Raw genomic sequence first — 27,967 nt, 5'->3', positions numbered from 1 at the left:
GCAGCACAAGGGGGAAGGGAATCCCTTTTCCTAGCCAGGGGAACTGAGACACACAACACCTGAAAAATTGGGTAACTCCCACCCCAATACTGTGCTTTAAGCAACCGGGCAAACCAGGAGATTATATCCCACACCTGGCCAGGAGGGTCCCACTGCCACGGAGCCTCCCTCATTGCTACCACAGCAGTCTGTGATCTAACCGCAAGGCAGCAGCGAGGCTGGGGGAGGGGCGCCCGCCATTGCTGAGGCTTAAGTAGGTAAACAAAGCCGCTGGGAAGCTCGAAATGGGTGGAGCTCACAGCAGCTCAAGGAAACCTGCCTGTCTCTGTAGACTCCACCTCTGGGGACAGGGCACAGCTAAACAACAACAACAAAAAAAGCAGCAGAAACCTGTGGAGACGCAAACGACTCCGTCTGACAGCTTTGAAGAGAGCAGTGGATCTCCCAACACAGAGGCTGAGATCTGAGAATGGACAGACTGCCTGCTCAAGTGGGTCCCTGACCCCTGAGTAGCCTAACTGGGAGACATCCCCCACTAGGGGCAGTCTGACACCCCACACCTCACAGGGTGGAGTACATCCCTGAGAGGAAGCTTCCAAAGTAAGAATCAGACAGGTACACTCGCTGTACGGCAATATTCTATCTTCTGCAAACTCTGCTGCTGATACCCAGGCAAACAGGGTCTGGAGTAGACCTCAAGCAATCTCCAACAGACCTATAGCTGAGGGTCCTAACTATTAGAAGGAAAACTATCAAACAGGAAGAACACCTATACCAAAACCCCATTAGTACGTCACCATCATCAAAGACCAGAGGCAGATAAAACCACAAGGATGGGGAAAAAGCAGGGCAGAAAAGCTGGAAATTCAAAAAATAAGAGCGCATCTCCCCCTCCAAAGGAGCGCAGCTCATCACCAGCAACGGATCAAAGCTGGTCAGAGAATGACTTTGACGAGATGAGAGAAGGCTTCAGTCCATCAAACTTCTCAGAGCTAAAGGAGGAATTACGTAACCAGCGCAAAGAAACTAAAAATCTTGAAAAAAGAGTGGAAGAATTGATAGCTAGAATAATTAATGCAGAGAAGGTCATAAACGAAATGACAGAGATGAAAACCATGACATGAGAAATACATGACAAATCCACAAGCTTCAGTGACCGACTCGATCAACTGGAAGAAAGAGTATCAGCGATTGAGGATCAAATGAATGAAATGAAGCAAGAAGAGAAACCAAAAGAAAAAAGAAGAAAAAGAAATGAACAAAGCCTGCAAGAAGTATGGGATTATGTAAAAAGACCAAATCTACGTCTGATTGGGGTGCCTGAAAGTGAGGAGGAAAATGGAACCAAGTTGGCAAACACTCTTCAGGATATCATCCAGGAGAACTTCCCCAACCTAGTAGGGCAGGCCAACATTCAAATTCAGGAAATACAGAGAACGCCACAAAGATACTCCTCGAGAAGAACAACTCCAAGACACATAATTGCCAGATTCACAAAAGTTGAAATGAAGGAAAAAATCTTAAGGGCAGCCAGAGAGAAAGGTCGGGTTACCCACAAAGGGAAGCCCATCAGACTAACAGCAGATCTCTCAGCAGAAACTCTACAAGCCAGAAGAGAGTGGGGGCCAATATTCAACATTCTTAAAGAAAAGAATTTTAAACCCAGAATTTCATATCCAGCCAAACTAAGTTTCATAAGTGAAGGAGAAATAAAATCCTTTACAGCTAAGCAAATGCTTAGAGATTTTGTCACCACCAGGCCTGCCTTACAAGAGACCCTGAAGGAAGCACTAAACATGGAAAGGAACAACCGGTACCAGCCATTACAAAAACATGCCAAAATGTAAAGACCATCGAGGCTAGGAAGAAACTGCATCAACTAACGAGCAAAATAACCAGTTAATATCATAATGGCAGGATCAAGTTCACACATAACAATATTAACCTTAAATGTAAATGGACTAAATGCTCCAATTAAAAGACACAGACTGGAAAACTGGATAAAGAGTCAAGACCCATCAGTCTGCTGTATTCAGGAGACCCATCTCACATGCAGATATATACATAGGCTCAAAATAAAGGGATGGAGGAAGATCTACCAAGCAAATGGAGAACAAAAAAAAGCAGGGGTTGCAATCCTAGTCTCTGATAAAACAGACTTTAAACCATCAAAGATCAAAAGAGACAAAGAAGGCCATTACATAATGGTAAAGGGATCAATTCAACAGGAAGAGCTAACTATCCTAAATATATATGCACCCAATACAGGAGCACCCAGATTCATAAAACAAGTCCTTAGAGACTTACAAAGAGACTTAGACTCCCATACAATAATAATGGGAGACTTCAACACTCCACTGTCAACATTAGACAGATCAACGAGACAGAAAGTTAACAAGGATATCCAGGAATTGAACTCATCTCTGCACCAAGCGGACCTAATAGACATCTATAGAACTCTCCACCCCAAATCAACAGAATATACATTCTTCTCAGCACCACGTCGCACTTTTTCCAAAATTGACCACATAATTGGAAGTAAAGCACTCCTCAGCAAATGTAAAAGAACAGAAATTATAACAAACTGTCTCTCAGACCACAGTGCAATCAAACTAGAACTCAGGACTAAGAAACTCAATCAAAACCGCTCAACTACATGGAAACTGAACAACCTGCTCCTGAATGACTACTGGGTACATAATGAAATGAAAGCAGAAATAAAGATGTTCTTTGAAACCAATGAGAACAAAGATACAACATACCAGAATCTCTGGGACACATTTAAAGCAGTGTGTAGAGGGAAATTTATAGCACTAAATGCCCACAAGAGAAAGCTGGAGAGATCTAAAATTGACACTCTAACATCACAATTAAAAGAACTAGAGAAGCAAGAGCAAACACATTCAAAAGCTAGCAGAAGGCAAGAAATAACTAAGATCAGAGCAGAACTGAAGGAGATAGAGACACAAAAAACCCTCCAAAAAATCAATGAATCCAGGAGTTGGTTTTTTGAAAAGATCAACAAAATTGACAGACCGCTAGCAAGACTAATAAAGAAGAAAAGAGAGAAGAATCAAATAGACGCAATAAAAAATGATAAAGGGGACATCACCACCGACCCCACAGAAATACAAACTACCATCAGAGAATACTATAAACACCTCTATGCAAATCAACTAGAAAATCTAGAAGAAATGGATAAATTCCTGGACACTTACACTCCTCCAAGACTAAACCAGGAAGAAGTTGAATCCCTGAATAGACCAATAGCAGGCTCTGAAATGGATGCAATAATTAATAGCCTACCAACCAAAAAAAGTCCAGGACCAGATGGATTCAGAGCCGAATTCTACCAGAGGTACAAGGAGGAGCTGGTACCATTCCTTCTGAAACTATTCCAATCAATAGAAAAAGAGGGAATCCTCCCTAACTCATTTTATGAGGCCAACATCATCCTGATACCAAAGCCTGGCAGAGACACATCAAAAAAAGAAAATTTTAGACCAACATCCCTGATGAACATCAATGCAAAAATCCTCAATAAAATACTGGCAAACTGGATTCAACAGCACATCAAAAAGCTTATCCACCATGATCAAGTGGGCTTCATCCCTGGGATGCAAGGCTGGTTCAACATATGCAAATCAATAAACGTAATCCAGCATATAAACAGAACCAAAGACAAGAACCACATGATTATCTCAATAGATGCAGAAAAGGCTTTTGACAAAATTCAACAGCCCTTCATGCTAAAAACGCTCAATAAATTTGGTATTGATGGAACGTACCTCAAAATAATAAGAGCTATTTATGACAAACCCACAGCCAATATCATACTGAATGGGCAAAAACTGGAAAAATTCCCTTTGAAAACTGGCACAAGACAGGGATGCCCTCTCTCACCACTCCTATTCAACATGGTGTTGGAAGTTCTGGCTAGGGCAATCAGGCAAGAGAAAGAAATAAAGGGTATTCAGTTAGGAAAAGAAGAAGTCAAATTGTCCCTGTTTGCAGATGACATTATCATATATTTAGAAAACCCCATTGTCTCAGCCCAAAATCTCCTTAAGCTGATAAGCAACTTCAGCAAAGTCTCAGGATACAAAATTAATGTTAAAAAATCACAAGCATTCTTACACACCAGTAACAGACAAGCAGAGAGCCAAATCAGGAATGAACTTCCATTCACAATTGCTTCAAAGAGAATAAAATACCTAGGAATCCAACTTACAAGGGATATAAAGGACCTCTTCAAGGAGGACTACAAACCACTGCTCAGTGAAATAAAAGAGGACACTAACAAATGGAAGAACATACCATGCTCATGGATAGGAAGACTCAATATCGTGAAAATGGCCATACTGCCCAAGGTTATTTATAGATTCAATGCCATCCCCATCAAGCTACCAATGACTTTCTTCACAGAATTGGAAAAAACTGCTTTAAAGTTCATATGGAACCAAAAAAGAGCCCGCATTGCCAAGACAATCCTAAGTCAAAAGAACAAAGCTGGAGGCGTCACGCTACCTGACTTCAAACTATACTACAAGGCTACAGTAACCAAAACAGCATGGTACTGGTACCAAAACAGAGCTATAGACCAATGGAACAGAACAGAGTCCTCAGAAATAATACCACACATCTACAGCCATCTGATCTTTGACAAACCTGAGAGAAACAAGAAATGGGGAAAGGATTCCCTATTTAATAAATGGTGCTGGGAAAATTGGCTAGCCATAAGTAGAAAGCTGAAACTGGATCCTTTCCTTACTCCTTATATGAAAATTAATTCAAGATGGATTAGAGACCTAAATGTTAGACCTAATATCATAAAAACCCTAGAAGAAAACCTAGGTAGTACCATTCAGGACATAGGCATGGGCAAGGACTTCATGTCTAAAACACCAAAAGCAATGGCAACAAAAGCCAAAATTGACAAATGGGATCTAATTAAACTAAAGAGCTTCTGCACAGCAAAAGAAACTACCATCAGAGTGAAAAGGCAACCTACAGAATGGGAGAAAATTTTTGCAATCTACTCATCTAACAAAGGGCTAATATCCAGAACCTACAAAGAACTCAAACAAATTTACAAGAAAAAAAAAAACAACCCCATGAAAAAGTGGGCAAAGGATATGAACAGACATTTCTCAAAAGAAGACATTCATACAGCCAACAGACACATGAAAAAATGCTCATCATCACTCGCCATCAGAGAAATGCAAATCAAAACCACAATGAGATACCATCTCACACCAGTTAGAATGGCAATCATTAAAAAGTCAGGAAACAACAGGTGCTGGAGAGGATGTGGAGAAATAGGAACACTTTTACACTGTTGGTGGGATTGTAAACTAGTTCAACCATTATGGAAAACAGTATGGCAATTCCTCAAGGATCTAGAACTAGATGTACCATATGACCCAGCCATCCCACTACTGGGAATATACCCAAAGGATTATAAATCATGCTGCTATAAAGACACATGCACATGTATGTTTATTGTGGCACTATTCACAATAGCAAAGACTTGGAATCAACCCAAATGTCCATCTGTGACAGACTGGATTAAGAAAATGTGGCACATATACACCATGGAATACTATGCAGCCATAAAAAAGGATGAGTTTGCATCCTTTGTAGGGACATGGATGCAGCTGGAAACCATCATTCTCAGCAAACTATCACAAGAAGAGAAAACCAAACACCGCATGTTCTCACTCATAGGTGGGAACTGAACAATGAGATCACTTGGACTCGGGAAGGGGAACATCACGCACTGGGGCCTATCATGGGGAGGGGGGAGGGGGGAGGGATTGGATTGGGAGTTATACCTGATATAAATGACGAATTGATGGGTGCTGACGAGTTGATGGGTGCAGCACGCCAACATGGCACAAGTATACATACGTAACAAACCTGCACGTTATGCACATGTACCCTAGAACGTAAAGTATAATAAAAAAAAAATCAAACATTCTAAATGAAAACTTAATCCTTCAAATATGTTTATTTTACTTGTCCTAAAACAATCTGCCTATAAGTATAAAAGTATAAAAAATTATTATTTCGCCATTTGAAATTTTCTAATATAAAAATATATTCTATGAAATAAAATTTCTAAAAATAAAAAGCTGTATAACAAAACATATTAGACTCTTTTATGTGAAAAAAGTCCAATGTAGTAAAATATTAAGATTTTATAAACATAGATAGCTTATTCTTATCTAAAATTAAGAACTTCATGGAGGAGGACACAGGACTGAAATAGACCAGTTGGGAAATTTTGGTGGTCCAGGTAAGGTATGAGGATAGTCTGGGTTTAAGAAAAAGGCAATGAGGGTAAAGACAAGTAGACAAATGCGTTGAAAGTTGAGTCTGTAGTACTTCCTGATGGATTGGTTGGGAGGGGAGAATAGACAAAAGACAAGGAGCCTCAGATTTTAACTTGAGAAACTGTGGATGGAAGTATCATTTACTGGAATGGGGGAGATTGAGATAAAGGTGAAAGTCTACATATGAAGAGAGTAGAAGTTGATAAATCAATTTATTAAACAAGGTGAAGTGCACCTTTGACCAAAATCAGTGGTTCTTCCCCTTGACTGCATCTGAAAATTAACTTGAGAAAGTCATCACAAACTGAATCAATCAATACTAGGCATTGGTTTTTTAAATGCTCCTCTGTTGTCCTCATATGAGAACCATTGTCCTAAATGATAAAGGTTTCACTCATTAGTGAGAGCAATAAAATCTATCAATGGGAAACGCCTTAAAATGGGGAGGAACAAGAAGAGTGGTATGTATTCTGGTGGTTGCATAGCAATGGTGGTGTTGGCCATGATGGACTGGACTGAAAATCCACTCTGGAGTAGGCACAGCCTGTTTGCCCTTACCTTTGTGATAATCTGCATCTCTGGAAAAGAGTCTCTTACTGACCAAAACTCAACTCTGAGTCTGAGTAGACCAAGGCTATGGAGTAGGTTGCTACCCCATTGCTAAAGCATACAAAGTCACATGAGAACAATAGACACTGGGATGCTTTAGCATGACAAGGAGTCATAAAAATACTCTAAACTCTCCCCACCATCTCCTCACTTCTCTAAATCCACCTGATAAACTGATAACTTAAAGAGAAAACGTGGCCTGGCTCGGTGCTTCATGCATGTAATACCAGCACTTTGGGAGGCCAAGATGAGTGGATCACTTGAGGCCAGGTGTTCAAGACGAGCCTGGCCAACATGGTGAAACCCCATCTCTACTAAAAATACAAAAACTAGCCGGGTGTGTTGGTGGGCGCCTGTAATCCCAACTACTCCTAATCAGGAGGCTGAGTCAGGAAAATCGATTGAACCCGAGAGGCCGAGGTTGCAGGGAGCTGAGATTGCACCACTGCACTCCAGACTGGGTGATAGAGCAAGACTCTGTCTCAAAAACAAAAAGGAGAAAATGTAATTGTATTGATACATGTGATAAGAATTAATCTTTTTAATTTAAAATAAAGCTAGGAAGAAAGATTTATTCTATTAAGTCTTTGTTTGTTTTGTTGTTGTTTGTTTTGAGATGGAGTTTCCCTCTTTTTGCCCAGGGTGGAGTGCAATGGTGCAATCTCGGTTCACTGCAACCACCACCTCCCAGGTTCAAGTAATTCTCCTGCCTCAGCCTCCTGAGTAGCTGGGATTATAGGCATGTGCTACCACACTGGCTAATTTTGTGTTTTTAGTAGAGACGGGGGTTTCACCATGTTGGCCAAGCTGGTCTCGAACTCCTGACCTCAAGTGATCCACCCGCCTTGGCCTCCCAAAGTGTTGGGATTACAGGCATGAGCCACCACCCTCAGTCTCCATTAAGTCTTAATGGTTTTAAAAAACAATGCATCTTAAGACATGATTTGTCTGTGTCTTCGTTACACTACTTATAATTCTCACAAATTGACTCAAAACTTGATAAAATCAAATTAATCTAATCTAATGGGAGGTCAGAATTGCTGATACAATTATGCACTTTCCTAATATATATATAAATCTGTAGATTAATCTTCCAATTAGAAACAATCAAGAAAGCTGAGTCCCAAATTGAAGCATAAATTAATTATAGTAGATGAAGAAAATTAGGAAAATAATTAGATAAAGGAACATATTACTCTGATATTATAGAAAGAAAAGTTTAATAATAGATGAAATTAAAAAATAGATTTAACTAGCCAAGTAATCACCACAAATGAGTATAATAGTAGAGGAAACACAGAGCATTATGGAACACACAGCAGGGTGCCACATCTAGTCTAAGGTCAGACAATATCTCCCAAAGAAAGTGAAGTCTTTAAGGTGATACCCACAGGATCAATAGGAATTATCCAGAAAAAAAGGAGAGAAGCATTAGGGAGAGGTGGAGGAGAGTGTCCCAGAAGGAGGAAATAGTATGTCTAAAGTCCAGGAGGCAATAAACTTTGGTTAATTTGAGGAACAGAAGGAAGTTGAAGATGACTCTTGTGGGAAGAGTCAGACATGGGGTGGGAAAGACAGCTGGAGGCTGATGAGAGGGTGCCTAGTAACTAGGTGTAGAACTGTAAATTTATCATAGAGGAAGCAAGGGGTTACTAGAGGATTTTAGGAAGGTGAGTGGGAGTGATATGACTGAGTCTTCATTTTAGAAAGACTGCTATGGCTACATGTAAAGAATGGATTGGAAGCAAGAGGTCCAGGTGAGAGATGAACCATCTCTGGACTGGGATGGTGGTTAGTGGCAGTAGGAGTAGTGGAAAGTGTACTGAGTTGGGAGATATTTAGGAGGTAGAATGAATAGAACTGATTCTATGCTGATTAATTTGGAAGGTTGTGAAAGTTAGAGAAGTGAAAATGACTCCATATTTCTGGTGCAGGTGCCTGGGTGGGTAGTGGGATGACTCACTGAGTGAGGAACACAGTGAGGAACAGATTCTGGGGAACATGAGTTTCGTTGTGGACATTTGAAGGTTTAGTTGACTGTGGGTCATCAATGTGGTGCAGATGCTCAAAAAGAAGTTTGATAGATTTACATATAGATACAGACATAGACAATTTTTTTTTAATTTCAGCAAAAGAACTTAGAATGGAAAATAAAAATTGTCTAGGTAAGGATGGGAATTTCACCTAACAACTTTTAAGCCCAGGATCTTCAGAAGGTCACCACGACCACCAGCAGAGCTTCACAGAAGGCCAGGTAAGGAGGAAACAGGACTAGGAAGAAGGCAAAAAATGTGCTTATTTGTTTCTGAAAATGGAAACTTGAATAGGAAACTAACAAATGCCTCAAGGATTATAATGAAATATCATATGGAGAATGGTGCCCACTTTTTATTCATCTCCCTTAGGACAAAAGAACAAGAAATGATCTACAACAGGAGAGATTCCTAATAAATTAAGGTAAAGTAAGGTTTTTAAAATCTGGAATGAGCTGTTGTAATTGTAGTAGACTCTTACTGCTTTGAGTATTTTTATGTCATAATATTTTTTTCTAGCCCAGATATTTTAAGTACAACTGCTCCTGAGAAGTGCAGAAATCTTTTCCATGCCTTTTATGCAGATCTGTCTTTTGTATATAACATGCAGCTGTGATTTTTAACCTTTAAAAAGACAAAGGCAAAAAGCAATTTTTACTTCTCAGTGAAGGAACTGACCTGTGCCTCCTTCATAGAGAACAGTAATTGGATACATTTCTGACCCCGGATCTTGCACTTGGACCCCGCCTGCAAGTTTTGGAGTTGAATGTAGTGCCACGAAGCACACCCAGAAAAAGGATTCCCACCTTCAAGATCCACAAAGGCTGTAAAAAGCAACCTCTGAACTCAGGTTTCATGTCTTTGAGAATGAATTATGTTTAATATGCTCAAGAATCCCAATCAGCCCCCAAAAAACATGCTTTAGAAGTACAAAAGAAGCCTCGAAGCAAAAGAAATCCATCTTCTCTTTCTACTTTCCCAGAGAAACCACTGGAGGCTCCCTAAGGCAAGACTCAGAGTTGAGAATCTTATCCGGGTCCCACATTCATGGCAAAGATGGGTCGCCTAAGATCTTTTACTCCCTCTGTATTTAAGGACTCTATCCCCAATACTTTACAGTAAAATTTTCCAGTACTCATGATTAAGCCAAGAACTAATCTCGACCAACGTTTAATCTACAAGGGTGACTTTTAAAAACCAGAATCGCAAATATACCTTAGGTCTTTCACAGCCAAAATGCTCAAACTGTTCAAGTCTAAGAGTGTCCACATGATGTAATTATGTTTCCAAAACATACTTATGAGGAAACATGTAACAACAAAAACCCCTATTAATTCCATAACACTTTCAAATGACCTTGTCTTTGAGTTACAAAATATAGCTCAAAAATTATAAAGTTATAATTGTAAATTGTGGAGAAGATTATAGAGAAAAATTATAAAGAAATTAGAGAGAAAAGGTGAAATAAGATATGCATGTATATAAAGTATTCTTCGGCCTACAGACACTTAGACATACATAGGAATAGAACAGAGGTTGTTAATACTGGAATCACCTGGGACCTTTAGGAAAGTACTTATGCTTTAGCCCCACCCCAACCAATTAAATCACAATTGGTAGCGGGAGGGGCCCTGGATGGGATCTGACTTCTGGCTGTTGATCAGGGTAGGGTTAACAACCACTGAATTAGAGGGTCACTTAATAAATCCAAGGCCTCATGGGGCGCTCATGCCTGTAATCCCAGCACTTTGGGAGGCTGAGGCGGGTGAATCACCTGAGGTCAGGAGTTTGAGACCAGCCTGGCTAACATGGTGAAACTCCGTCTCTACTAAAAATACAAAAAATTAGCCAGGCATGGTGGTGCACACCTATAATCCCAGCTACTCGGGAGGCCGAGGCAGGAGAATTGCTTGGGCCCAGGAGGCAGAGATTGCAGTGAGCTGAGATTGGACCACTACACTCCAGCCTGGGCAACAGAGCAAGATTCCATCTCCAAAAACAAAATCCAAGGCCTCCAGGGTCTGAAGACAACGGATTATAAACCATGCTTTAGAGCTTTAGCTTTTGTTTTATTTTGTCTTTTCCATCCACTTTCCCTGAAGGCTTAATGAACTAGGCCTGCATATCTTTTTCAACATCACATTAGCCCATTGCCCCACCAAAAGATTCAGAGAAAAAGTTCAGTCTCATATTTTGTCTACATCCTCTTTCAAATGCCTTATGGAGTTGTAATATAGAGAAGCTAATGGAAATAAAAAATACAAAATGAATAATCCATTGAAACACAAACCAATAGATTGCCAAACGTTCTGAAGCTCAAAAAATTGCTTTTATTGATATATCATTTAGTAATACTCATTTAATTCTAATTCATAAAATCATCTCCTTACACTTACGACTTATCAGTAGACGTCACTTATTTTCCAGAAAATGGTTGGAAGGCAAAGCTTTCAAAAATTGATTAGTCTTTAATAACTTGAAATATATTGTTCTGCCCTTCTTCATAGAAAGAAGAACTAATTGTTCTGAATTGATGGAAGACTTGAGATTACATTGCATAAAAACAAAGACACAGCATGTGGCAACTACATAGCTCATTCTTTAGGCCTCCTAATTTGATATTTGCTGAGAAAAAGTGAAAAATTATCATTGTTGTTCTTAATATGTATTGGCAGAATTTCATTGCTGTATGGTAAATAAAAAGAATCTCCAAATTCTTTCCTAAAGAGTTCTAAATAGTAAAAAAGATTACCAAAAGTTGTTTCTGAAGCTTCACTCTTTTATGGACCTGAAGTGATGTAGTTGGAAGTGGAGTATTTTGTACATTCACACAGGTAAGCTCTATTTGCTAAATGTTTAAAGGGCATACCTTTATTTAAGTCTTTCAAATAGAATTGGTGGTTGATAGACACCATCAAATAATGTGATATGAAATTTCAGAACAGTTATTGTGATTACCATGTTGTTTGGGGCATGTGTTTTAGTCATGTTGCTAAAGTAAACGTTGTTTGCTGATCTTACTTCCCTCTGTTCTTCCTTTCTTACTTGGCACTTTTCTTTGGTCCTGTCTTATCATCATGGCTACTATTATTTCTCTTCATTACAATAAATACAAATACAAATCTCAAGGGAAATTCACAGGAAAATGAAGACCCACACCACACTTGAAATCAAAGTGCAACTGACATAGTAAAAAAGAAAATGATGAATTCTTAAACTGCTTTAATAGACAGCCCAGATATCTATTACAGTAAGTCTGCAAATATATTGTACCTGGAGTTAAAATGCAACATCATGCTCTATAAGCTTTATTGTGTATAATGAAAATGTCTAAGAAAAGGCCAGTACCTGAAGAAAGAGCTATGGGAAGGGTCAGCTAACCAGTAGGCACCTTTCTCCCTGGCACAGTGAGACCATCTAAGAACTGCAATGAATCAGGGAAATGAGGCTCTAAGGTGAAACCAGGAAGGCCAGGCAGTCTGCAAATAAGAGCAAGGGAATTATCAGCACCAAGCTGTGATTCAGACACCAGACAAACAGTCAGAAAGTAGAGAATACAGGGCAAGCCAAGGTCAAGACAGTGATGCATGAAAAGCCAGGTCCAGGTCAGAAGAACAGATGTAACAGTGAGACGCTGGAGACCTGGTCTCATCCATTCATCAGAACCTAACATGGGCCACCTCCAACAGAGAGCTCTAGAATTCTTTCCACTGAAGACAACCGAGACAACCCAAAAAGTGGCCCAAAAATGTAACTGATATGTAGGCAGCTGTCTCAATCACATGCTGATCCTTCCCACATTTATGGCAAATACCATAATTTATAAAGTCATAGTGATATGTTATATTTTAAATTACATAAAGGTTTTATTGTTAATATACAGAAGTTCCAATTCCTCTTTGACAAAAGTTTAATGTTAAAAAGTAATTTCTGACCAGGCGCAGTGGCCAATGCCAGTAATCCCAGCACTTTGGGAGGCCGAGGTGGGCGGATCACGTGAGGTCAGGAGTCAAGACCAGCCTGGCCAACATGGTGAAACTCCGTCTCTACTAAAAGTACAAAAATTAGCTAGGCGTGATGGTGGGAACCTGTAATCCCAGCTACTCAGGAGGTTGAGGCAGGAGAATCACTTGAACCCAGGAGGCGGAGGTTGCAGTGAGCCAAGATTGCGCCACTGCACTCCAGCCTATGCAACAGAGTGAGACTCTGTCTCAAAAAAAAAAAAAAAGAAAAAAGTAATTTTTTAAAATCTGCTTTTTAAAGCTTTTTTAGGTTTTGAAATATTTTAAAGTCACATTTTTAAATGTGTTTTAAAAACAGATTTTTAAATAAAACGTGTTTTTAAAAATGTTTTTAAAATGTTCAAAATGTTTTAGGTCATACTTTCTTGTGAGAACATGATGATAAAAATACAGTGAGTACCTGATTTTAAAAATCTATTTCAAAGCAACAATAATTAAAACTGTTCTAAAAATAGAAAAATTGGTGAATGAGAATAGAGAGCCACATATATGCCTATATATGTATATATACATGTGGAAATAAATGTCTATAGAAATAAGTGTATTCAGTTAATCAAAAGAGTATTATTTCAAATCAGTCAGAAAATTGGGGATTATTCAACTAGTGCTATATTTGGGAAAAAGAAGTTAGATCCCTATCTCACATCAGACATCAAAATTAATTTCAAGCAGAATAAAGACTTAAATGTACTCATCTCTTAATAAATTGCAAAAGTAAAACAAAAAATTTACTCAAACCCTGGCAAGACATATTTCCTATTTTAACATGAAATACTATAGTATTAATCATTTAAGAAGCCAGTATCTAGCTTTATTGAAAGGACCAGTCAAATGTCTACTTTTATACACACTAATGAGAATATAAATTAGTGCAATAAATATGGAGGGCAATTTGGCAAGAAGTAACAAAAGTCTTTAAAAATTTTTTATACTCTTTAATAATTTCATTTCTAGGAATTTATGATAAGGAAAAATTGAAAAATATCTACATAGTCAACAGGAAATGGATTATATTATGATATAAACACACTACCACTAAAAAAAAAAGGTGTTAGAATTTATTTTACATGTTATAAGTGGTTTTATTATGACATGAGAAAGTTACATGAAGAAAAGTGGTTTAGAAATCAGTAAAATTAGCATAATTTCCTAAGGGTAATGAAATTACCATCTAAGACAGCACAATAGTTCCAAAAGTGCCCTCCAAAAGGAGAGAAGTCATTATGCTACTGAATTGCCAGTAAAATAGATAGGCAACATACACCAGATGACAGCTGTCAAGCTGGAGGTGGGTCAATATTCATAAATAATTTATGAAAAACCATAGCACTCTATACTTTTAGCAAGATATAAGTGAGTCTAAGCTAGTAATCCAAATGGCCATGGCTGCTTTTTTTAGCCTCTATCATCCTAGCTAAAAAAAACTCTTATCATAAAAGGTCCAATTGACCTGCTACCCATAATGCCAAAGGAACTTGATGGTATTGCCTGAAAATCACAAAGAACAAAGAACAGAAAGACTGTCAAGATACTATAATTGGGCAATATTCTGATATGTGAAATGGATGGATTTTTCAACTCAGATTCTGACCCTCTCCACATTTCATGTGAAATATCACAACCTCTTATGTGGCATAGCATACATAATCTTGGAAAACATCCTGATTTTCCAAAAGAATCAATACTATCAACTAAAAAAAAACTCAACAAATATTAAACCAGTAAATAGAAGTTTGTAAAAGATTGCTGTGAACAAGTCCTCCAACCACAGCAGTGTGTTCCACCACTGAAAGCCCAGGTTAGAAAAAAATCAGGCATCTTCCACTGGGAAAAGGACTTGGAAGCAGCTTAACACTACTTCCCACCAACCTTCCAGGTGGATCCCTGGAGCTGGTTGGTTCCATACACATTCCCTTCCCCACTATAAGTTCCTGCATCCCTGAAGCCTTTCTTCTCCATTCCCAGGCCAGGCTCTCCATTTCCTTGGTGTTCACCCTAGCTTCAGTTACAAATAAGCAACAGTGCCAAGAGTACCTGGACTCCTTGCAGAGGTTATATGGTCACGTGTTCCACTAAAAAAAAAAAAAAATGGGGACATGAATCTCTTGCCCTATAATTTGAGAGTAGAGGTGACATACCAAACTGAAGGTGTCAACCTGTGGGGAGGTCATTCAGAGGCTGGATCCCATCAGCAGGAATCATTTGTAAATAATCTGGATGAATACAAGTGTGCCTTTTCCTTAAATACAGCACCAAAGTGCTTTCACATAAATGTTTGAGAGTAGGAGCCCTCTAGCCAGACACACTGGAGAAATGAGTCGGCATGTTCATTGGCACTCTCATCTAAGCTATTCCACCTTGGATAGAGTTGACTAGCCCCTCTTAGAACTGTTCTCTTGCCTGCTGCCTTGTAACATGTCATTTTCGTAGCCAGCTAGCAAAATGCTGCAGTGGTTGTTTTATGAACTAGTTCAAGCACCTGGAATAGCCAGCTAATTAGACCATTCATATTTTTCAGGTTTGGGTTTTGCTGGGCTAGAAAGATCTGATAGATCAGCTAGCATTTACTCTCATGCAAATAAGAGTATCAGGAACCATTCTATAAATCTCAATTCATTTCTGAGGTGTTCCAATAAAATGAGCAATCAATTTAACCAACTAGAATTCTTCACTTTAGGATCTGCATAGTACGGGACAACAGAAGCAGTAGAAATTGCAAGAAGCCTTGGGCTACCAAAGTCTACCATCCTTCAGATGGAGTTGCAAAAACAAATTGAAAAATTTCATAGCTTCCAAGTCCCTCTGCCTTTCTTGAGAAAGGTTATCTTATAGACATCATTGGATATTGTCTTCCCCACCATAAGCCACCCATCAGCACGCTCACATACAAGTACATCTGATACATCTAGCTACACTGCACCCAACAACAAGAGATTTCATATAATTAGTTCCATGATTGACATGAAAAGTTTATGAAAATTCACCAAAAGCTAAGTCATCAAGTTAGCCAATTTGAAATCACCATGTCAAATAACTGATATCATGCAGAAAATATCATTTAATTCCAATACACTTTAGCTAGGAACAATAATAAAAAGATAATTAGTGAAACCAAATATTTAAACATTTAGAATACATTTCTGAATTACCCATCAATCAAAAAATTAAAATAGAAGTTATAAAATACTTTAAAAATACTAAGAAAAATAATGTCTAACTATAAAAATGCCAGGATGATTACACATCATATATAAAAACTGTGGTCCACAGTTAGAGTTCTTTTTTTGTTTTTGAGATGGAGTCTCGCTCTGTCGCCCAGGCTGGAGTGCAGTGGCGCTATCTCGGCTCACTGCAAGCTCCGCCTCCCAGGTTCACGCCATTCTCCTGCCTCAGCCGCCCGAGTAGCTGGGACTACAGGCGCCCACCACCTCGCCCAGCTAGTTTTTTGTATTTTTTAGTAGAGACGGGGTTTCACCGTGTTAGCCAGTATGGTCTCGATCTCCTGACCTCGTGATCAGCCCATCTGGGCCTCCCAAAGTGCTGGGATTACAGGCTTGAGCCACCGCGCCCGACCACAGTTAGAGTTCTTAAAGGTTCTGTCATAAATGCTTATCTCAGGAAAAGAAAAAAAGAAATGTTCAACTTAATAATCATCCAACCATAAGGAGTTAGGGGAAAAGAGCAGCAAAATAAATTCCAGAAAACTGAAAAAAATAACAAAAATAAGAGCAAAAGTTAAAGAAAATGGCAGGAAATATACAATGAAGACAATTGCTAGGGTTTAAATGTTTTCCCCCCTCAAAACTCATGTTAAAATTTAATTGCCATTGTGACAATATTAGGAAGTGAGACCTTTAAGAGGTGTTTAGGTCATGAGAGCTCTGCCCTCAGGAATACGCTCATACCATTATCACTTGAGTGGGTTCACTATTGCAGAGGTGGGTCTGCCTCTCCCCAGCAGTCTTTGCCCTTTCACCATATGCTGCCTTCCACCATGTTATGCCACAGCAAGAAGGCCCTCACCAGATGCAGACACCTTGATCTTGGACTCCTTGGCTTCCAGAACTGCACACTAATAAATTTCTGTTTATTATAAATTACCTAGTCTATGGTATTCTGTTATAGCAGCACAAAACTGACTAAGACAAGAATTAACAAAGTTCAAAAGAAGAATAACATATGAAATTCTCTAGAGAGAATAATCAAGAGAGAAAAAAGAGAGAGAGGCCTTATATTTTAAAAAATCAGGAATAAAATGGGCCTATAACTATAGTTGCTACAAAGATTAAACAAATATAATGGTGTTATGAACAACTTTGTGCCAATAAATTTGAAAAGTTAGATGAAATAAATAGATTAAAACTTACCCAAAAAATATTTCAAAAAACTAGAGAACATGAAGAGTCCTATAAGCTTTAAATAAATTGAATCAGTAGTTTAAGATATTCCCATTAAACACACACATCCTCAGATCCAGATAGATTTCTAGGAAATTCTACAAAACATCAGAGCATTGGGCAATTCTAATTTATTATAAACTGTTCCATATAATGGAAAAAGAAAGACCATTCTCCCAGTTCATTTGTGACATAACCTTGCTTTCAAAACCAGACAAGAGTATTCTAAGGGGGGAAAAAAAAAAGGCTGGGCATGGTGGCTCACACCTGTAATCCCAGCACCTTGGGAGGTCAACACAGAAAGATTGCTTGAGCCCAGGAGTTTGAGACTAGAGTGGGCAACATGGTGAAACCCTGTCCCTATAAATAATGTTTTAAAATTAGCTAGGCATGGTGGCTTGTACCTGTAGTCCCAGTTACTTGGGAGGCTGAGGTGCGAGGATCACCTGAGCCCAGAAGGTTGAGGCTGCAGTGAATCTTGTAATTGTGTGACTGCACACCAGCCTGGGTGACAAAAAAAGAAAAAGAGAAGGAAAATATAAAAATATAGACCAGTCTTGCTTATGAATAGATACAGATGCAAAAAACCCTAAAAACCAAAAATTTTGTGAAACAAATCAGACAATGTATAAAAAAGGTAACTTTTTATGACCAAGTTGATGTTTCCTAGGAATGCAAGATAGGTTTAATATGAGAGCCATTAAAGTAATTCACCACATTAACAGTGTAAGGTAAAAAAAATCATATCTTTATAAAGGCAGAAAAAATTAATAAAACTCTGCATTCTCTTGTGATTTTAAACTTAATAACAACTACCTCCTCAGCAAACTGGGAATAGAAGGGAACTTTCTTAACCCAATAAAGGAGATCTCAAAAAACCCACAAAAACCTCACACCTAATGATTAAACTGAAAGCATTTTCTATAAGCTCAGTTTTAAGACAAAGAGACCTGTTATAATCAGTCTTGTTCTACATGATACTGGAGGTTCTTGCACAGTAAGGAGGTAAGAAAAAGAAATAAAAGGTAAGGGATTGTAAAGAAAGAAAACCATCATTATTTGCAGATGATATGATTGTTTACACAAACAATATTAAACAAGCTATGGATAAAAATTTAAATAAGAGTTGCTGGATTCCAAATTGATACACAAAAGTAAAGTGCATTTCTAGATAACCACAACAATTAACTAAAAATATAATTTTTAAAATATACTGTTTAAAACATCAATAAACATTTTTAAATACCTAGGATACAATATAGCAAAGAATGTGTAAGACTTTTATAGCGAAAACTAAGAAAAAAGTCTTAAAAAACATTAAAGAAGATTAAATTGCAAAAAACAATATTGTATTATTGGGAAGACTGACTTCATATACCTGTAATTCCCCCTAAACTGACCTATAACTTCAGTGCAATTCCAACTGAAATCCTATCACAGTGTGTACGTGTGTGTATGTGTGAAACTCAACAGGCTGATTATAAAACTGACATGAAAGAATAAAGGGCCAGCTGAAACCAAGACCCTCCTGAGGAAGAACAAGGCATAGGGGTTGGGGAGAAGATTCACCCTACTAGATATTAATACTTTCTATGAGCTACAGAGATTAAGGCAGTGTGATCGTAATACAGGCATAGATAAATAGACCAACGGAATAATAGAGAGCTTAGTAACAAACCCATGCACACATAAAAAATGGATTTATGGCAAAGCAAGCATCACAGATCATAATAAAAGATGAACTACTCAATAAATGACCCTAGGTCAATTGCTTATTCAAATAGAAAAAAAAATAAAATTGTATTCATGTCCTAACACAAAAAAGAGGAATTACAATTAAACTAAATACTTAATATGAAAACAAATTTATAAAAATTTCCAAAGACACTATAGGAGAATATTTTTCTTCATACCCTGTTTCAAGAATAAGAACAAAAATGCAAATTTCTATAAGATCAATAAATCAAGTTGTATTAAAATTAAGAGCTTGGGCTGGGCATGGTGGCACGCGCCTGTAGTCCCAGCCAGCTACTCAGGAGACTGAGGCAGGAGAACTGTTTGAACATGGGAGGCAGAGGTTATAGTGAGCCAAGACCTCATCACTGCACTCTAGCCTGGGTGACAGAACGAGACTCGGTCTCAAAAAGAAAAAAAAAGAACCTGGATTTTCCATTAAGAATGAAAAGCAATAGTGCACCAGCTCTGCTAAGGGACAGAATGCCTCCTCAAGTGGGTCCCTGACCCCTGTGCCTCCTCACTGGGAGAAACCTCCCAAAAGCCGTCGTCAGACACCTCATACGGGAGAGCTCTGGCTGGCATTAGGCCAGGGCCTCTCTAGAATGAAGCTTCCAGAGGAAGGAAAAGGCAGCAATCTTTGCTGTTCTGCAGCCTCCACGGATGATATCCAGGCGAACATCATCTAGAGTGCACCTCCAGCAAACTGCAGCAGACATGCAGAAGAGGGACCTGATTGTTAGAAGAAAAATTCACAAACAGAAAGCAATAACATCAACGTCAACATCAACATAAAGGACCCCCACACAAAAACCCCATCCAAAGACCATCAGCCTTAAAGATCAAAGGTAGATAAATCCATGAAGATGAGGAAAAACCAGTGCAAAAAACAACTGAAAATTCAGAAAACCAGAATGTCTTTTCTCCTCCAAATGGTTATAGCCCCTCTCTGGCAAGGGCACAGAACTGGATGGAGAATGAGTTTGACAAACTGACAGAAGTAGGCTGCAGAAAGTGGGCAATAACAAACACTTCAGAGCTAAAGGAGCATGTTTTAACCCAATGCAAGGAAGCTAAGAACCTTAATAAAAGGCTATAGGAACTGCTGACTAGAATAACCAGTTTAGAGAGGAACATAAATGACCTATTGGAGCTGAAAAACACAGCAGGAGAACTTCCTGTAGCATACACATGTATCAATAGCCAAATTTATCAAGTAGGAGAAAGAATATTAGAGATTGGAGATGAACTTACTGAAATAAGGTGTCAAGACAAGATTAGAGAAAAAAGAATGAAAAGGAATGAACAAAGCCTCCAAGAAATATGGGACTACGTGAAAGGACCAAACTTATGATTGATTACTGTACCTGAAAGTGATGGGGAGAATGGAACCAAGTTGGAAAACACACTTCAGCATATTATCTAGGAGAACTTCCCCAACCTAGCAAGATGGGCCAACATTCAAATTCAGGAAATACAGAGAACACCACTAAGCTACTCCTCGAGAAGAGCAACCCCAAGACACATAATTGGCAGATTCTCCAAGGTTGAAACGAAGGAAAAGATGTTAAGGGCAGCCAGAGAGAAAGGTCAGGTTACCTACAAAGGGAAGCCCATCAGACTAACAGTGGATCTCTCTGCAGAAACCCTCCAAGCCAGAAGACAGTGGGGGCCAATATTCAACATTCTTAAAGAAAAATGTTTTCAACCCAGAATTTCATATCCAGACAAACTAAGCTTCATAAGTGAAGGAGAAATAAAATCCTTTACAGACAAGCAAATGCTGAGGGATTTTGTCACCACTAGGCCTGCCTTACAAGAGCCCCTGAAGGAAGCACTAAATATGGAAAGGAAAAACCAGTACCAGCCACTGCAAAAACACACCAAAATATAAACACCAATGACACTATGAAGAAACTGCATCAACTAATATGCAAAAATAACCAGCTAACAGCATGATGAAAGGATCAAATTCACGTGTAACAATATTAAACTCAAATGTAAATAGGCTAAATACCCCAATTAATAGACACAGACTGGAAAATTGGATAAAGAGTCAAGACCCATTAATGTGCTGTATTTGGGAGACCCATCTCACATGCAAAGACACACATAGGGTCAAAATAAAGGGATGGAGGAATATTTGCCAAGCAAATGGAAAGGAAAAAGAAAGCAGGGGTTGCAATCCTAGTCTCTAATGAAACAGACTTTAAACCAACAAAGATGAAAAAAGACAAAGAGGGGCATTACATAATGGTAAAGGGACCAATGCAACAAGAAAAGCTACCTATCCTAAATATATATGCACCCAATACAGGAGCACTCAGATTCATAAAAGAAGTTCTTAGAGACCTAAAAAGAGACTTAGATACCCGCACGATGATAGTGGGAGACTTTAACACCCCACTGTCAATATTAGACAGATCAATGAGACAGAAAATTAACAAGGATATTCAGGACTTGAACTCAGCTCTGGACCAAGAGGACCTAAGATATCTACAGAACTCTCCACCGCAAATCAACAGAATATACATTCTTCTCAGCACCACATAGCACATATTCTAAAATCAACCACATAATTGGAAGTAAAACACCCCTCAGCAAATGCAAACGAATGGAAATAATAACAAACAGTCTCTCAGACCACAGTGTGATCAAATTAGAACTCAAGATTAAGAAACTCACTCAAAACTGCACAGCTACATGGAAATTGAACAACCTGCTCCTGAATGACTACTGGGAAAATAATGAAATTAAGGCAGAAACAAAGAAGTTCTTTGAAACCAATGAGAACAAAGAGATAACATACCAGAATCTCTGGGACACAGCTAATGCAGTGTTGAGAGGGAAATTTATAGCACTAAATGCCCAAAACAGAAAGTTGGAAAGATCTAAAATCGACACCTTAACATCACAATTAAAAGAACTAGAGAAGCAAGGGCAAACAAATTCAAAAGCTCGCAGAGGAAAGGAAATAACTAAGACCAGAGCAGAACTGAAGGGGAGAGACACATGAACAACCCTTCAAAAAAATCAATGAATCCAGGAACTGGTTTTTTTTTAAAACATTAACAAAATAGATGGACCACTAGTTAGACTAATAAGGAAGAAAAGAGAGAAGAATCAAATAGACACAATAAAAAATGATAAAGGAAGTATCACCACTGATCCCACAGAAATACAAACTACCATCAGAGAATACTACAAACACTACTACTCAAATAAACTAGAAAATCTAGAAGACATGATAAATTTCTGGACACATACACCCTCCCAAGACTAAACCAGGAAGAAGTCAAATCCCTGAATAGACCAATAACAGGTTCTGAAATGAAGGCAGTAATTAATAGCCTACCAACCAAAAAAAGTCCAGGACCAGATGGATTCACAGTCGAATTCTACCAGAGGTACAAAGAGGAGCTGCTATCATTCCTTCTGAAACTATTCCAAGCAATAGAAAAAGAGGGACTCCTACCTAACTCATGTTATGAGGCCAGCATCATCCTGATACCAAAACCTGGCAGAGAGAGACACAACAAAAAAAGAAAATTTCAGGCCAATATCCCTGATGAATATTGATGCAAAAATCCTCAATAAAATACTGGCAAACTGAATCCAGCAGCACATCAAAAAGCTTATCTAACACGATCAAGTCGGCTTCTTTTGTGGATGCAAGGCTGTTTCAACATATGTAAATCAATAAATGCAATCCATCACATAAACAGAACCAACGACAAAAACCACATGATTATCTCAATAGATGCAGAAAAGGCCTTCAATAAAATTCAACAGCCCTTATGCTAAAAAGTCTCAATAAACTAAGTGTTGATTGAACATATCTCAAAAAAATAAGAGCTGTTTATGACAAACCCATAGCCAACATCATACTGAATGGGCAAAAGCTGGAAGCATTCCCTTTGAAAACCAGCACAAGACAAGGATATCCTCTCTCACCACTCCTATTCAACATACTATTGGAAGTTCTGGCCAGGACAATCACACAAGAGAAAGAAATAAAGTGTATTCAAATAGGAAGAGAGGAAGTCAAATTGTCTCTGTTTGCAGATGACATGATTATGTATATAGAAAACCCCATTGTCTTAGCCCAAAAACTCCTTAAGCTAGTAAGCAACTTCAGCAAAGTCTCAGGATACAAAATCAATGTGCAAAAATCACAAGCATTCCTATATACCAACAATAGACGAGCAGAGAGCCAAGTCATGAGTGAACTCCTATTCACAATTGCTATAAAGAGAAAAATACACCTAGGAATACAACTTACAAGGGACGTGAAGGACTTCTTCAAGGAGAACTACAAACCACTGCTCAGGAAATAAGAGAGGACACAAACAAATGGAAAAAAAAAAATCCATGCTCATGGATAGGGAAAATCAGTATCACGAAAATGGTCATACTGCCCAAAGTAATTTATAGAGTCAATGCTATTCTCGTCAAGCTACCATTGACTTTCTTCACAGAACTAGAAAAAAAACTACTTTAAATTTCATATGGAACCAAAAAAGAGCCTGTATAGCCAAAACAATCCTAAGCAAAAAGAATAAAGCTTGACGTGCCATGCTACCTGACTTCAAACTATACTAGAAGTCTACAGTAACCAAAACAGCATGGTACTGGTACCAAAACGGATACATAGACCAATGGAATGAACAGAGACCTCAGAAATAACACCACACATCTACAATCATGTGATTTTTCAACAAACCTGACAAAAACAAGCAGTGGGGAAAGGATTCCCTATTTAATAAATGGTGCTGGGAAAACTGGCTAGCCACATGCAGAAAACAGAAACTTCCTTACACCTTATACAAAAATTAATTCAAGATGGATTAAAGACTTAAATGTAAAACCCAAAACCATAAAAACCCTAGAAGAAAACCTAGGCAATACCATTCAGGGCACAGGCATAGGCAAAGACTTCATGACTAAAACACCAAAAGCAATTGCAACAAAAGCCAAAATTGACAAATGAGATCTAATCAAACCAAAGAGCTTCTGCAAAGCAAAAGAAACTATCATCAGAGTGAACAGGCAACCTACAGAATGGGAAAAAATGTTTGCAATCTATCCATCTGACAAAGGTCTAATATCCAGAATCTACCGGGAACTTAAACAAATTTACAAGAATAAAACAAACAACACCATGAAACATTGGGCAAAGGCTATGAACAGATGCTTCTCAAAAGAAGACATTTATGGGCCGGGCGCGGTGGCTCAAGCCTGTAATCCCAGCACTTTGGGAGGCCGAGACGGGCGGATCACGAGGTCAGGAGATCGAGACCATCCTGGCTAACACGGTGAAACCCCGTCTCTACTAAAAATACAAAAAACTGGCCAGGCGAGGTGGCGGGCGCCTGTAGTCCCAGCTACTCGGGAGGCTGAGGCAGGAGAATGGCGTGAACCCGGGAGGCGGAGCTTGCAGTGAGCCGAGATTGCGCCACTGCACTCCAGCCTGGGCGACAGAGCGAGACTCCGCCTCAAAAAAAAAAAAAAAAAAAAAAAAAGAAGACATTTATGTGGCCAAGAAACATGAAAAAAAGCTCATCATCACTGGTCATTAGAGAAATGCAAATCAAACCTACAATGAGATACCATCTCATGACAGTTAGAATGGTGATTATTAAAAAGGCAGGAAACAACAGATGCTGGAGAGGCTGTGGAGAAATAGGAACGCTTTTACACTGTTGGTGGGAGTGTAAATTAGTTCAACCATTGTGGAAGATAATGTGGTGATTCCTCAAGGATCCAAAACCAGAAATATCACTTAACACAGCAATCCCATTACTGGGTATATACCCAAAGGATTATAAAATCATGCTGCTATAAAGACACATGCACACGTATGTTTATTGCAGCACTATTTACAATAGCAAAGACATGGAACCAACCCAAATGCCCATCAATGATAGACTGGATAAAGAAAATGTGGCACATATACACCATGGAATACTATGCAGCCATAAAAAAGAATGAGTTCATGTCCTTTGCAGGGACATGGATGAAGCTGGAAGCCATCATTCTCAGCAAACTAACACATGAACAGAAAACCAAACACCACATGTTCTCACTCGTAAGTGGGAGTTGAACAATGAGAACACATGGACACAAGGAGGGGAACATCACACACCAGGACCTGTCGGGGAGTGGAGGACAAGGGAAGGGAGAGCATTAGGACAAATACCTAATGCATGGGGGGGGTTAAAAGCTAGATGACAGGTTGATGGGTGCAGCAAACCACCATGGCACATGTATAGCTATATAACAAACCTGCATGTTTTGCACATGTATCTCAGAACTTAAAGTATTAATTTAAAAAAATTGCTAAGGGTTATAGATTAGATACCCTTTAATGTAAATATTCAAATTTATTTTTATAAAAAAGCAGATATATTGAGATATAATTGAAATACAAAAAAACTGTACATGTTTAACATATATGATTTTATTAATCTGAACATACGGTTACACCCACAAAATGACCACAATCAAGATATGAATATAACTATCACCCACCCCAAAGTTTCTTCATGCCCTTTTCAATCCCACCTTCCATCCCTCCCACCCCACCATACCTCAGATAACACTGATCTGCTTCCTGTCACTAGAGAGTAGTTTGCATTTTCTACAGTTAACAGTTTTATCTAAATCAGCCATGCAGTATGCATTCTTGTCTGACTTCTTTCATTCCACATTATTTTAAAAAAGAATGAAAATCAAGCAATAGAGAAGAAAAATATTTGTAATACATATAACCAATAAGGAGGGTGGTGTTCAGAATACATATATATAAGGAGCTCCTACAAATCAACAAGAAAAAAGCAAACTCAATAGGAAAAATGGGCCAATGACATGGACCAGTACTCCACAATAAGAGAAAACACAAACATATGAAAAGAGGGTTGAGGGGAAGTCATTAACTGAGTTCACCCCAAACATCTGCATAACCTATACTTTCATACCCACCATGAGTGGCCTATTCTTTTATTGGCTGGGAGGTAAATGAGGATCCTATTCATACACCAGGTGGCCATGAGGGGAATGGGCTTGGTAGGGAAAGCTAGAATTTGTGCTCTGGTGACCATGGTGGTCCTGGCCTCATATATGTTAACTGTGAAGAGGAAGATGCAGCAGAACAAGAAGAAAAATGAGTAACTACGAAACGAATCCTTGTGCTCACTTTGGCATCACATATACTAAAATTGGCACGATGGAAGATTAGCATGGCTCCTGCACAAGGATGATGAGCAAATTCATGAGGCATTCATTCATTGCATATTTTTAGCAATCCCACTACTGGCTATATAACCAGGGGCATATAAATCATTCTGCCATAAAGGCATGCACAAGAATGTTCACTGAAGCACTATTAACAATAACAAAGACATGGAATCAATGTCTTTGCAGGACACGCATGGCATCAACCTAAATGCCCATCAACGACACATTGGATAGAGAAAATGTGGTACATATACACTATGGGATACTGTGCAGCCATAAAAAGAATGAGATCGTGTTTTTTGCTGGAACATGGATACAGCTGGAGGCTACTATTATTAGCAAACTAACACAAAAACATAAAACCAAATACTGCATGTTCTGACTTATAAGTGGGAGCTAAATGATGAGAACTCATGAACACAAAAAAGAGAACAACAGACATTGGGGCCTACTTGAGGATGGAGGGTGAGAGTAGGGAGAGGAGCAGAAAAAATAAATATTGGGTACCAGGCTTAACACCTGGGTGATGAAATAGTTATACAACAAACCCCCATGACACAAGTTTACCTATATAACAAATCTTTACATGTACCCCCAAACCTAAGAGTTAAAAATAAATAAATAAAAGTTACAAAAATGAATAGTTAAAAGTCTGTGGTCATGCAAATATGATGCCAAGATTCCAGGAGACCTACACAAAATGCCCATAGCAGCATTATTGATAATAGCAATAAATAAATAGATAAATAAATAAAAACTAGAAATAACTCAAAAGTCTGTCAATAGTAGGAGGGATAAATTGTGATATGTTTATACAAAGGAACATTATATGGCACTGGAAATTATTGCTACACATTTCAACATAAATTAGTCTCAAAAACATAACGTTGAGCAGAAAAAGAAACAAAAGGATACATGTAGAATTATTCCATTTATACAAAGTTCAAAAGCAGGCAAAATTAAATTGCATATTGTATAGGAAAACAAAGATAGGTGGCAAAGCCATGGGGAGGGAAACAAGGGGATATCTCACACAACACTCAGCATGCCAATGAAAGTGGTGGCGTCGAGAGGAGGATAATATTATTGTGAAAGGGCACCAGAAGATTTCAACGTAGTGGCATTTTTTTTTTTTTTTTTTTTTGAGACAGAGTTTCATTCTTGTCCCCCAGGCTGGAGTGCAACAGTACAATCTCGGCTCACTGCAACCTCCGCCTCCTGGGTTCAAGCTATTCTCTTGCCTCAGCCTCCTGAGTAGCTGGGATTACAGGAGTGCACTACTACACCTGGATAATTTTTGCATTTTTAGTAGAGACGGGGTTTCACCATGTTGGCCAGGTTGGTCTCGAACCCCTGACCTCAAGTGATCCACCCACCTTGGCTTCCCAAAGTGCTAGGATTACAGGTGTGAGCCACCGCACCCAGTTAGTGTTTTACATTTTAATCTGGTGTGAGTAGAAGGATGTCCAGTTTACTCTTCTTTGTGCTGTACGTATATATTTTATTCTTCCATTTGAATATACGATGCATTTGACAATTTTTTAAAAGGCAATGGACAATATAATGAAAACTGAAGAACTAAAGCTCTTATCCTTTCCGAT

General features: G+C 38.6%; 1 protein-coding gene and 1 non-coding gene across 2 annotated transcripts in view; one reads left to right on the top strand and one right to left on the bottom strand.

Moving 5' to 3' along the window:
* The window catches only part of PDE11A (phosphodiesterase 11A), a 482,346-nt gene that overhangs the window by 417,152 nt on the left and 37,227 nt on the right, over nucleotides 1-27,967 (bottom strand). The gene's annotated exons all lie outside the window — the stretch shown is intronic.
* On the top strand, nucleotides 26,318-26,428 carry LOC115893322. Its single transcript, XR_004053339.1, has one exon. It is a non-coding gene; the product is annotated as a U6 spliceosomal RNA (small nuclear RNA).

The sequence above is a fragment of the Rhinopithecus roxellana genome, chromosome 14, assembly GCF_007565055.1.
Source record: "Rhinopithecus roxellana isolate Shanxi Qingling chromosome 14, ASM756505v1, whole genome shotgun sequence".
Lineage (NCBI taxonomy): Eukaryota > Metazoa > Chordata > Mammalia > Primates > Cercopithecidae > Rhinopithecus > Rhinopithecus roxellana.
The sequence above is the reverse complement of the archived record's forward strand: the minus strand, read 5'-3'. Positions and strand labels throughout refer to the sequence as shown.